General features: G+C 31.4%; 1 protein-coding gene across 4 annotated transcripts in view; it reads right to left on the bottom strand.

The window, feature by feature from the left end:
- Epac (Exchange protein directly activated by cAMP) overlaps nucleotides 1-13,188 on the bottom strand; it is a 665,395-nt gene that overhangs the window by 301,437 nt on the left and 350,770 nt on the right. The gene's annotated exons all lie outside the window — the stretch shown is intronic.

The raw sequence follows: 13,188 nt of genomic DNA, 5'->3' as shown, positions 1-13,188 counted from the left end.
TAAGAAGAAGCATAAATGGTTTTAAGTCGAGAAGATGGATCTTATCTTAGAACTGATTGCAGCAATTAAATGGTAATTGGACTGGGTAACTTCTGTCAATAAAATTGTCATGGACGTCGATCAATTTCTGGGAGTGTACCCTTGTACTACCAATAAAGGCATCGCACGTGTCTTGTAGATAGAAAACATGGTTGGTGTGTATGATCTCCGATGTCTTGACGTCTCTGGACTCATATCTGATGGAAATAAGCAGTGGGTCAGCATCTGTTATAGGCCAAAGGTTTATGTTGATCTTCTGGACGTTATAATCTTTGACGAATACTAAGGTAGTTTGTCGTGTTCTGGGAAAGCGTTTTTATCGCTTCAGGAGTTGAGTTTCGCATATGACATCGCTGTCGATAGGGTATGAAAGTGTGTTGTAACAGATCTTGGTTCGAGCTCAAAATGAAGACCTGTTAGATTGTCCAGCATAAGTATTATATAGAGACGATATAAAGTATGTTGTTCTGCATAAGTTCAAGGAATATTTAAGACAAACACAATTATTGTGTTTAGTTAGTAGGCTTATAATTCGATAATTTTGAGATTTTAAGCTAGATTCGATGTATAGATTGAGATGTAGAGATTGATAATGGAAAAAAAATTCCATAATGATTGTGATGTATGCCTAGTCGATTCAATTAAATTAAACGGGGTGATGATTGAGCTATGTAATATTTTTAATCGAGCAAAGGTTATGACATTGACTATACCATTTAACGAGTTTTCGATAAATGGATAGCTTTCCATTAGTAATTCACACAAGTTTAACATATTATCTATTTGAGATTGATAGAATTCTAATTGGTCAGAGCTATTCATTAATGACTCTCCCTCGAATTTCTTTAATATTATTGTTAAATGTTTTCTCAGCTATTTGTAATTTCCGGATTGTGGCGTTAAAGTTCTTAATGACAAAAGTAGTAACCGATATTTGAATTTTTAATAGGTTTTTGATTTGATGCTCAATGCATGTTATCTTATTTATACTTACGTTGAAATATTTTGACGAGTCTACGTATCTGATTATTGATTTCCATATCGAACCTTTTTTGTTAATAAGCCCACGTTTCTCCCGGAAAGCGTACTGTTTGGTGTCAGCCATTATTTCTGTATATTTGAGATTAACAGAACTAGAGATTTTTTTGAACATACTTATGTGAGTTTGAACTTCGGATTTGAATGCCAGCTTTCGAGATACATCTTTTTCAATGGTATCCAATAAATTTTCTAAGATTCTGTCATTTTTGTAGATAACATATCTGATGGATTGCATGTCTAGATACAAGGAGGGTCTATTTGTTGTTAGAAATTTCGAAATTGGTTTCTTCGTGACAGAAGATTCCAACGGTGTTGTTGATTGAGGTTAACGTATACTGGGTGTTAAGAACTGGAGTCAGTCTGAGGAATCTAAAAGAAAATTACTTATGATAGGGTTTCAATATATCAAAATTCACTTTCATTGTTCTACTGATTTGGGTATTTGATAAAGTAGCATAATTTACGTAGATTTCTTGGATTTAGAAAGGGCTATTAAATTTATTTTGGGCTTTGTCTTTATTTGTATTTGTAATTGCTTGACGTAAACTTTATCGCCTATTTTATATTTGGAGGGCTAGATGACACATGCTGGTCGAATCTTTCTTTGAGCTTTTCTTTTTGTGTTTTTGTCTTAGCTTGTGCCACTTTATAGAAGTATTGCATACGATTACGGTTTTTCTCATTGTAAAGTATTTCGGGTGGTCTAAAAGAAATGTGTCCAAAAATAAGGTTGTATGGGTCTTATTTTTGTGTTATTGTAATAAATAACTAGATAAGTCAGAATATTGAATGGATGTTCATCGAGATTTTCAGCTTGATTAGCTCTTATTATCTCGCTTCGAGTAGCGTGAAATCTTTCTTTCAATTGAACCGTTATATTGTGGATGGCCCACACTTGAGAGGGTTAATTTTACATCGTCTAATTCACAAAGAGTTCATCAAAGCATTGTCGAATTCACATCTATAGTCACAGTGTATGCGTAATGGAGTACCATAGTGTTGGAAAAAGACAGTAAGAATATTGACGATTAATTTAGCCGTTTTGCTTTCAAGTGGATACGCCTGTGTGAACTTAATGAGCTCATCTCTGATAGATAGGGCGTAATTTCTGCTAAGGTATTCGAAAAGATCTATGTTAAGTCTTTCGAACGATGTTGTAGGTGTTTTTGTGATGACTACCGGGTTACTTAAGATTTTTCTACATATCTTCACTTTTTGACAGATTTCGCAATTTCATACATTATTTGTGATGCCTTACCGATTATAGTTTTCTTTTATTCTTCGTATAGTCTTATTTATACCACGATGGAGATTGCCTTTACAATGGTGATAGTGATCTAGAATTTGGGATATTTTCTTCTGTTTCGGAGTTCTAATGACATCTTGACAGATTCTTAGCTTTATTCTTTATCGGCAAAGATAAACGAAAATATTTTTAGGATTGGTAATTCGAGTTGGTTTGCAATGTACCAGATTTACGATAGGTCAAATTCACTTTGTGCTAGATAACAAAATATAATCGTATTATATCGGTGTATTATTATTTCGGGATCAAAAAGAAGGGGAAATATTTTTGATTTTTGACAGTTTTACTAGATTATTTTAATCTTTGACCAGTTAAGTTCGTCGTCTTAAGAAGACGTCGTATGTTCTAATAGGATTTATCTAGTGATTGATTAATAAATATTTCAATTTAAGAATTATCAAGTGATTTAGTTTTGTACAGATCGACAAATCTATTGAATTGTTTGGTGATCGCTTCCTCGTCGATTTCATTTAGTTATAAATGAAGCTCTTTCTTAAAATACGACCCAACTGAGTAGTGCAAAGGATTAAAATCACATAACCAAGAAGGGCAATGAATTGGAGCCTCTATACCTTTACCAATTCATCGATTCAAAAAATGGTTATTTCGACCAATTAAGATACCTTCCATCAAAGTGTGGTGGACCTTTATTGTGCATAAAAAATGAAGATCTTCGCTCATTTAGCGTTAAATCTTCTAATATCTTAAGTAAGTAATTTTTTAAAAAGTCAAGGTACACATCACCATTTAAATTTCCAGGTATAATTTGATAACCTACTAATTTGTTACCTAAAGTTGCTGCTCAAATCTTAACTTTAAATGAGTATTGGAAATGTAATACCCTTTTGACTCGTTGATTCTCATCATACCAGTAGTGTGCATTATGAGGGTTAATCATACCTTGTGACGTAAAGGTGGCCTTGTCCGTAAAAATAATGCATTTTAAAATGCAAAAAGTTGGAATAAGGGCTGTTCTTTCTTGCAATGTTTTACAAAAATACACTCTAACTGGTAGATCGTCTGGAAAGAGCTCTTGGAATTGTCTGTAATGATACGGATGTACCTGCTGCTTTTAAGTATCTGCCAAGTACTTGATGAAGACGTATTTGCCACATTCCTTACGCTAACTGATCCGCTAACCGATCTTGATCAAATAAATTTAAAATAATATTTTCTTTAAATAATATTTAAAATAATAATTGTTGTTGTTGTTCTTGATTTAGCAGAATTTGTTTTGTTTGGTCTTACATTCCCATTTTCTCGAAAACGTTGTTCAATGGGTTAAAATATTTTTTCACTTGTTTTTAAATAATTTGTTTAGTTTATTAAATAATAAGTTTTTTCTAGAAAATTTTTCTGCATAACGCATAAAAGCTGTATTAAAGTTTCCCAAACACTCTCTTAAGGTTAATAAACTGTCGGTGTATGAACCGTATATTTGAGTACATTTTGATTAACAATACCTAATTTTGCAAATAACAAGGTTTCAAAAATCTAATTATTGTTAACTTATCGCCATAACAATCAATAAGTGTCAGTTTCTCATGACAAACTTAGAGAAAATCTAGATATACAATTTAATCTAGATAGACAATTCTACTATGAAAAAAGTTATCTTGAATAATAGGTACTTGGTACGATCCTGTAACTAGCGCTCTATGAGAATTAGATACAGAAACAAATTAATGGGATTTATCAGCTTCCAAGATATTTTCGTATAAAATTTTATTATAAAGCTATATTTTTCGTAAAAAATGTTTATATTTTTTTAACGCTCTTTATCTTAAAAACAGATGGCGTTACAAAAAATGTTTACTAAATAAATCCCAATTATTTTTTAATTTTTGAACTATCCTAGACACGGCGTTACGTTTTTGTGAAACACCCTGTATAGATATTATATTATGGTTATAAACATTTTAGAAGTAAATACTTCTTATCGCTCGGTATAACGTATTTTTTGCACGGGGTCGAAATAATATTGTTTTGAAGCAATTTTCTTGTGGCATTTCAAAGTAGATACTATTTTATTTGGAATAAGCAACAATTGAAGGTTAAAATAAGTTTATTGGCGTCTGAATTTCCACTTCGGGAATCGTTCTCAAACTAAAAACATGAATGTTGGTAGTAAAGATTTCCAAAGTAGAAATTGAAACGTCAATAAACTTATTTTAATATCTTCAATTGTGGCTTATACTTAATAAAATAGTATCTAATCGAAATAATATTCAGTTCAGTTACCCAACGGTATACAATAATATAATGGTAATATACATGATATGCACATAATATAATTATACACTTATACACTATTATAAAAATAAAATTGCATTTAATAAAACACAAAAATGACTTGGCTAATTTTAATTTTTAAATATTTGAAGTCCAAGGAAGGTTTAAAAGATAAGAACATAAATATGATGCAATTGTAAGGAGAATAGTAAAAACAACAATTTTATTTTTACATACACGCAGTTATACACAGTATGTGCCACTGTGGTTCCAAGTTGGAACCATATAGAAAACTTTTTTATTATTAATTTTAGGAAATATATATTTCTGCATGTTCTAGAATCTAAAATACAATCATCAAATATCAAATTTTAACAATATCAAGTCAATAGTATACGAGGTTATTAAGAAAATTGATCAAAACTAAAAACTGTGTTCAAATATACGTTTACATAAATTTACATTGAAAAACATTCTCTTAAGATTAAGAAACACATGATAACCGTATGTATCGTTTCTAAATGTTTTCTAACAATTTTCCAATTTAAACACGTAGTTAACGCATGTGCATTTATTTTGCAAATAGAAACATACAAAACTAAAGTAACTAAAATAACGTTATTACTGGAAATAAATAGATATTTATTTTTTAACTGTAGTTACGTGAAATCTAGGATGCACTGATAAACATATGATTTGTTTATAGCAAGATATATTTGATATTCACATTCAGAATGAGGGAAAAATAAATATCTATTTATTTTCAGTAAGAATGTTATGTTAGTTATACTAGTTTGTTTGTTTCTTGCTGCTAATAAATGCACATGCATTAATTACGTGTTTAAATTGCAGAATTGTTAGAAAACGATTAGAAACGATGAGGTTCTCATGGATGCAAGAAAAATGTAAACTAATCGAAGAACTCCAAGTGAAACCCAATCATATAAATATTCGCCAAAAGATTCGAGAAGCCACTGGTCAATACAAGAGGAGAAACACACATCTCTTCATAAACAAAGACGGGAACCTGGCGACGACAGTTAAGGAGAAATTAGTGACCTGAAAAATGTACATCGAAGAACTTTTCTGGGACTACCGAGGTAACCTTCCAGAAATAAATTGTATAACAGGGTTGTCAATACTAGAAAGCGAGGTGAAAGCAGCTTTAAAACAGTCTAATAATGGTAAAGCCACATGTCCGGACGAAATACCCGTTGAACCTATTAAGGTGATGAGTGAAGTGAGCACGAAGGAGTTAACTAAACTGTTTAACGCCATATAAGATTTAGCTAATGTCCCAGAGGAATGGCTGTTGTCAATATTTGTAACACTACCAAAAAAACGATCTGCGAAAACGTGCGATGATTTTCTACATGCCAGAATTTACAAGAAATGCGAAAAAAATGTTGCATGCATTTGGATTCCGCAATTCCATGGGTGCACGTGAAGCACTTTTCACCTTAGAAGTCCTACTTCAGAGATGCGGTGATGTCAGTTGTGATGTCTATTGTTTTATTGACTACTCCAAGGCATTTGACAGTTGTCAGCACCAAAAGATGGTCACCGCCCTACAAAGAGTAGGATTGAATAAGAAGGACATTCGGATCATCATGAATTTATACTGGAACCAGCGTGCTGAAGTCAAGGTCGAAGACCAGCTGACCAACCAAGTGAAGATTATGCGAGGAGTAAGAAAAGGCTGTGTGCTCTTGCCGATTCTTTTCAATATATACCCTGAGGAAATTTTTACTGAAGCCTTCATAAACCTAGAGATAAGAATCCGATTGAACGGTGAATACATCAATAATATCCGCTACGCTGATGATACTGTGTTACTATCAACCAGAATAAATAATCTACAAGCCTTACTAGACCGAATGAGAACTGTGAGCGTAACATACGGACTAGACCTTAATATTAAGAAATCTAAATTCGTGGTTGTGCAAATTTAGATCCCGGATCACTAATGGTAGGTAGCGAAGAGATCAAGAGAGTCGACAGATTCACTTACCTCGGAACTACCCTCAACTCACAATGGGACTATGCTCAAGAGATTAGATAAAGAATTGAAATGGCACAATGAAATGAAATTTAATGAATGATACAATGAAGTAATTAAAGATAAATACAAAATAATAATGAAAATGTAAATGATGAATAAATTCTATATTATATTTAACACATTTTTATTAAAAATAAAAATTAATGGGAAAATCCCAGTAGTTGGCTGTATACCATCGTTTAAAAAACATACAGAAGTTAAAAACACTTCACCATTGTATTTAGGTATATAAAATAAACATGTAGTTAAAACTTTTACAAGTGTCGTCAAAATTTATACAGTAACAGCATAACGTTTTCGATCTAATCAGATCATCTTCAGTGCCTTATGTACTTGAAGCTAACAATGAAATTTGTGGCTATGACATCCATATATGGGTTACATCTTTCCAAACTTAAATTATATGTTGACTCTAGGTCAATACCACATCAATTGTTGCTTATCTTCTACTTCAATTTGTCTTCTAATTTTGTGGTTTATAATATGCTCCAGAATAGATCTCCTTGCTGCGCTTCTCTAAAAGTTAATTTCTAATACTAGTAGGCTTTTTCTGGTTTTTTTGTCAACTACTAACTTTTTAAGCTATAAGTAATAATCGGTCATAACATGGTATTGCATATTCTTCTTTGTGTTTTAGGTCTGATATTTTCCTGCCATTATATAAAATTCAATGCTCCTATTGCCCATTTCCCTTTGGTTTAATGTCTTACACATATTAAAAAAATATAATGCCACCAAACGCTTGATTGTATGTTCTAATAAAGAAGCACACAATAAAAAACACAAGTGGGGGTTAAGCAGAATCTAATTATAAAACCATATAAAATAAGTATAGAAGCTGAAGCGAAAAGAAAGGCACAAGAGTCGAAAGAGTCGAGATTGAGAGGAAGATTTTTTTTGAAAATACTAGAAAGCTAGAATTAATCAACCAAAAGTCTCAACTGGACAGAAGGAAAATTTGAAGAGAAAATAAAACGATGGAACTTTCTAATATCTGATTCCCTGTAACTTTTTAGGTAATCTTTGGCTGTAGGTAATTTAAAACAAATTTATTTTTATATCTTTTGAGATAGAAAATCTTTTGCTGCACTTTATATACCCGATATCTAAATAAACCAACTGCAATAGTTTGCAGTTATGATATAAATCGGAAATTCAGTCAAATAAACACAAAGTGGTTCGAATTCATTTGAAATGGTTATTAAAAATATCTGTCAACCATAAAGTGCTCTCGTCTTTGTAATATTATAATAAAGACTGCGTAAACATTGACTAAAACTTTCATAATTAATTTTTTCATTTTCGTCGTTCGACTGGATTAAAACCAACAGACCACTTATTCATTCAATTGAAAGTTAAATTCTCCTTTTCGTAAATATAATTCCTTTCAAATATTTGGCTTACCAGAATGATTGCTCCCGATGCGAAATTAAATTAAAGCGTCTTAGAATTACAAATTTTTCTAAAGTTATAAAAAAAAATATTTGTTTATATCTACAGCTGTGCTGCATGCTAGTCTTCTTTGAAACTAATAAGTAATGGTATTATAATTTATTAGGCTATAAATTATGTTAAAAAAAATTTGGCTAAAAGAAACTATAACGTTAAAAGTGTTTTATTGTTTCATAATATATTGGGGCCCCAAATATGAAAAAACCGCGAGGTGTTATAATTTAAAGGGGTTGGTTTTTAAGCAAGGAGTGAATTGGTCCTGGAATACATTAGAATGCATTTATAAATTTTATGCAGTTTTGTACATATAAATATACAGAAAAGTTATTTAAAATTAAATTTTCTATTGAAATGTGACCTTTTTAAGTAAAAAAAATATTTTTTTTTACAAAAATATAATTCAAGAAACGAAGCAAAACACAGGAACACACGAATTTTCTTTTTTAACCGGTAACTGTTTTCCACGAGGGTATTGTTATAGGCATTGCTTTACAGAAAAAAACTCTTACCCTTCCTCATCAAAATGACGTTTTGTGTAAGATTTACAGTGTCCCAGATACGATTTTTCAGAGTTCGCCACTAACACCATTTTTTTGACATTTTCCCTCTTTTTTTGAAAACATTGTTCTATAACTTTTTCCTACTAAGTTTTAAGTATATGTAGTGGTAAAGTGCAACAAATTTAATTTTGGGAACGTGACGTAGTGTTAAGAGAGGTGGGTGGACTGTTTCTACCAGTATCAAGAGAAAACGGGTAGATTTAAAATAATTTTTCATAAATAATGACAATGTATTCAATTAAATTGAAGAATGAGTTTTTTAATTGTTACTTTCATAGTTTTTAATTATTATGAAGTTTATATTCAGTTGCACCCGAAAAATAATATAAAGTAAAATGTCAGGAGTACGTATTTTAATAAATAAGAACTTACCACGAAGGAAGGGTATCGGTAGCACTACGCTAACGTAACCTTAGCCATTTCTATATCAATTATTGTATCGAGCAAAAAAAAAGAACTCTAATTATACGAACTAACTATTAAACTTTTAGTTTAATAGTTAGTTTATTTAGTTAGTGAGGAATACGGCCTGAGCCTCAACTTCAAGAAGACAAAGTGGATGCTGATAAGCAGGAAGCAACAGCCTGCTCGACAGTTACGGATAAGTAACATACTAATTGACCATGTAGAATCTTATGTGTACCTTGGCACCAACGTAAATGCAAAATGGGAACAGGCCACAGAAATTAAGGCGAGAATAGAACGAGCTAGAGCAGCATTTAGCAATATGAAAAAGCTCCTCATAAGCAGGGATTTGTCTCTTCCCCTAAAACTACGACTAGTTAAATGCTACATTTTTCCGATCTTACTGTATGGTGTGGAGGCCTGGACGCTGACGGAGACGCTCACGAGAAAACTAGAAGCATTCGAAATGTGGGTGTACCGACGCATTCTTCGTATATCCTGGACCGAACATGTCACCAACATAGAGGTAATCCAAAGAATCGGAAAGGAGAAAGAAATCGTGAATACAATTAAACAAAGAAAGCTTGAATATCTAGGCCACATATTGAGACACGATAAGTACCGTCTACTGCAATTGATTGTCCAGGGAAAAATAGACAGTAAGCGAGGGCCAGGCAGGAGAAGACACTCGTGGCTCCAAAATCTGAGGAAGTGGTTCGGGCTCACATCGGTCGAACTATTCAGAAGCGCCGCAAATAAGATCAGAATTGTCATGTTAATAGCCAACGTTCGCAACGGACAGGGCACTTGAAGAAGAAGAAGAACTATTAAACTGAACGCCTTGTTTGAAAATCAGTGCTAGTTGGCAAGCGATTTGAAGCAAAACTAGATGGGAATAAACACAAATGATATTAAGTAGAAAACAAAACCGGCAGACGAGAGGCACAATTAATAAAATGAATTAAATAAGCATGTGGAAATATTTAAATGAGAATTCAGCAAACTTTAGTTAAATAAAACTATGAAAACAGTCGCCTGGTGAGTAAATTTTTGTATAGTTTAAATATGTAGGAACTACATGTAGATAAATTATTTATTTTATTTGATAATAATTTAAATTTAGTGAAGGTAATTCTAGAAATTTATTACTCAAATATTATTTTCGATTTTATTGTGATAGGTGATTATTCCATATGCGTGGAAGAGTACCGTTCAGTATCTTGATAAACTGGTCTGTCTCACCTTGTATCCACGGGAAAACTTTCTAGATACTTATAAGAACTTCTTTTTAGCCGTACCTAGTACATAGAAAAACCACAAGTAAGCCTATATAAAATAAACCTCAGGAACAACAAAAAAATAAGGAAATTATTAAGATAATTAAGTGTTGTTATAACTATAATTTTTCGTGGTGCAACCATGTATGCGCTCAGTCACTAGCACTCAAAATTTTCTGTCTGTATCTTGTTAAAGTTTTAATATAAAATCACTTAAATTTTCTGTTTGTATATTTAAATTTTTTTTTTAATTTAAAACAAAAGGAGCTTTATAAAAAAAGGTATATCATATATTTTACATTTTCTATATATTATATATTATATAATCCAGCCATTTTTTTACATTTTTCTATAATAAAACCACATATTGTACATATTGCGTTTTACTTTACCTACACTTGGTATCTCTCAGCTACTTGGGTTTTAAATAGTTTTTAGGATTAAATCATACTTTTATCGTTTATCACTATACTTTCTAGCACTCCCACGATAATATCAACGGAGTAGAAGTTCCAACAGACCTTTACTCCTGGCGCCCATCCTTTTTTTGTTATCAACTCCTTTCCTCTTCAGTGATCTTCGGTTTTTATCGGTTTCTTTATCATCATGTATTTTCTTCTAACACAGCATGAAAAGCCAGCCAATCTCCATTCTCTGAATATTTACGTCTCACCCTCTTATTGTTCCCTATCTCCCACTCACTAAATTTTAGTTAACCAGCTTGACAATCCGGTCACTTAAATTTCCTTCCAATTAATATCACTTGCCTCTAATTTTTCCCCATTTTTTTCTCGTTTGATCAAATTGTTAAGCCTGGGTTTGATGACACTTTCTTTCTTTTTTTTCTTTCGCCAATCCAGTCTTTTATCTTTATTACCAAAAAATAACCTTATAACCCAAGTAACCCTATATAACCTTGTAACCAAGTTATAAGGTTATATATCATATAGTAGAGGTAAACAACACCAAGTCCACATGGTGTTGTTTACCTCTGACTGGAAGTGGAGTTGGTGTTTATTAAAAAGTCGGTAACTTGCCGTAAAATTGTCTCTGGGCATAGTATGTTTTACCTATGTGTAGAGCCAGAAAAGTTATATTCAAAAGTGCAATAATCTAAATTTCGATAAAAATGGACATAGTGTCCTTTACCTCCGGGGTACACATTTATACCTACATAATATTTTACAAGATTCCAAACCAAAAGACCAATGAAAAAAGGAAGGAAGGCGGGACGATGCGCGCCAAGAGGGCTCATTGGTCACTCTGACCGAGCACTTGGCGACAATATATATATATATATATATATATATATATATATATATATATATATATATATATATATATATATATATATATATATATATATATATATATATATCTGCCCTATTTAAATCTGTTTTTTAATAAAATGTTTTTAATACACCTTATAAAAGAATCCTTAAAAAATCGATTGAGATTCATTATTAAATATCTCTTAAGTGACTGTTTGGGCAAGCACAGTTGTTTAAATTATTGTTCTCCGAGCAAACAAATTGAATAGCTTATAAACTATTTGCTCGAAATGTTTGATGTTTGGGATACTTTAATAATTCATTAGGTGCCATGATTTTAAGTACCTAGTTATATTACATAAATGTATCTGCAAAAAACAAAGTAATTAACATTTATAAATGACTACAAAAATAAGTGTTTTTATAATTGTCGTATTCAATTGTTTATGTATATTGCTTTAAAAACTTTTTATGATCTACAACTTTTATTTAAAACATTTTTGTCTAGAATGTATAATAAACTTTTTAAGATTGTTTGAAAAAAAAAATAAAACAAGATCCGCCGTACGGATTTTTCATCAGCTACCCTTAATATACCTTTTAGAAGTTACAAATATATGTATAAGATTTTTTCAGCTTTTTTTCTTCATTGACTGGGGTAGGGTTGATCTGTTTTCTATATCTTTTCCCCTACAAATTATGGTACACATCGCCCATTAAACGAACACTGAAAATTAAAAATAAGAACAATTTAGAAATATTAGTTTTGTCTCCTTGGCTTCATTTAACAATCGTATAAAAAGAGCTTGACAAGCTATAAGTACTTTTTTGTCTATTTTAATTTATTTTGTTTCTATATAATTAATATTTTGCTTTATTTTTAATACTTAAGATTTCAATTGCACTTAGTTTGTAAGCAATTCCCACATTGATTTTTACAATATATGTTAATATATATTTTTTTGTGTAGTAGAGGTAATCCCGTAATTTATAATAATAAATAATTAAATTATTATAAATGTCATTGAAAAATCCTTGATGTAAAAAAAGATGATCTGTTCTACTATATTTCTTGATGTTGCTTAGCTTAGACTTAAATATATGTTATAAAATATGACATGAAGGTTTGATATAAGGTAAAAACATTTGTGCCCAAGCAATATTCGCAAATTTCACAGTCTGATATTTCTGAAAGAGACTTTAGAATTAAATAAGAAAACATATATTCAGACGTAAGAGAAGCCGGAGAAGGAGTTCCGCAAGGTAGCGTGTTGTGCCCGGTCCTTTATTTGCTATACACGTGCGATATACATGTATTAAAACATAATACCATTGCCAACTTTGCTGACGATACTGACATTTTAGCGGCCGATGACTCTATCCACGAGGCAATAAACTTACTTTATAAACAAATAATACGACTTATTTGGATTTATGGGAGCCAACTCTGACGATGTGCCACGAAGAGTAATATAAAAATTTTGCAGAAATTTCAAAATAACGTATTAAGAACCATTTTGAATGCTCCTTGGTACGTGAGGAA

This window comes from Diabrotica undecimpunctata, chromosome 3, assembly GCF_040954645.1.
Source record: "Diabrotica undecimpunctata isolate CICGRU chromosome 3, icDiaUnde3, whole genome shotgun sequence".
In the NCBI taxonomy this organism is placed as follows: Eukaryota; Metazoa; Arthropoda; class Insecta; order Coleoptera; family Chrysomelidae; genus Diabrotica; species Diabrotica undecimpunctata.
Note: the sequence above shows the minus strand (reverse complement) of the source record. Positions and strands in the feature narration are given on the sequence as shown.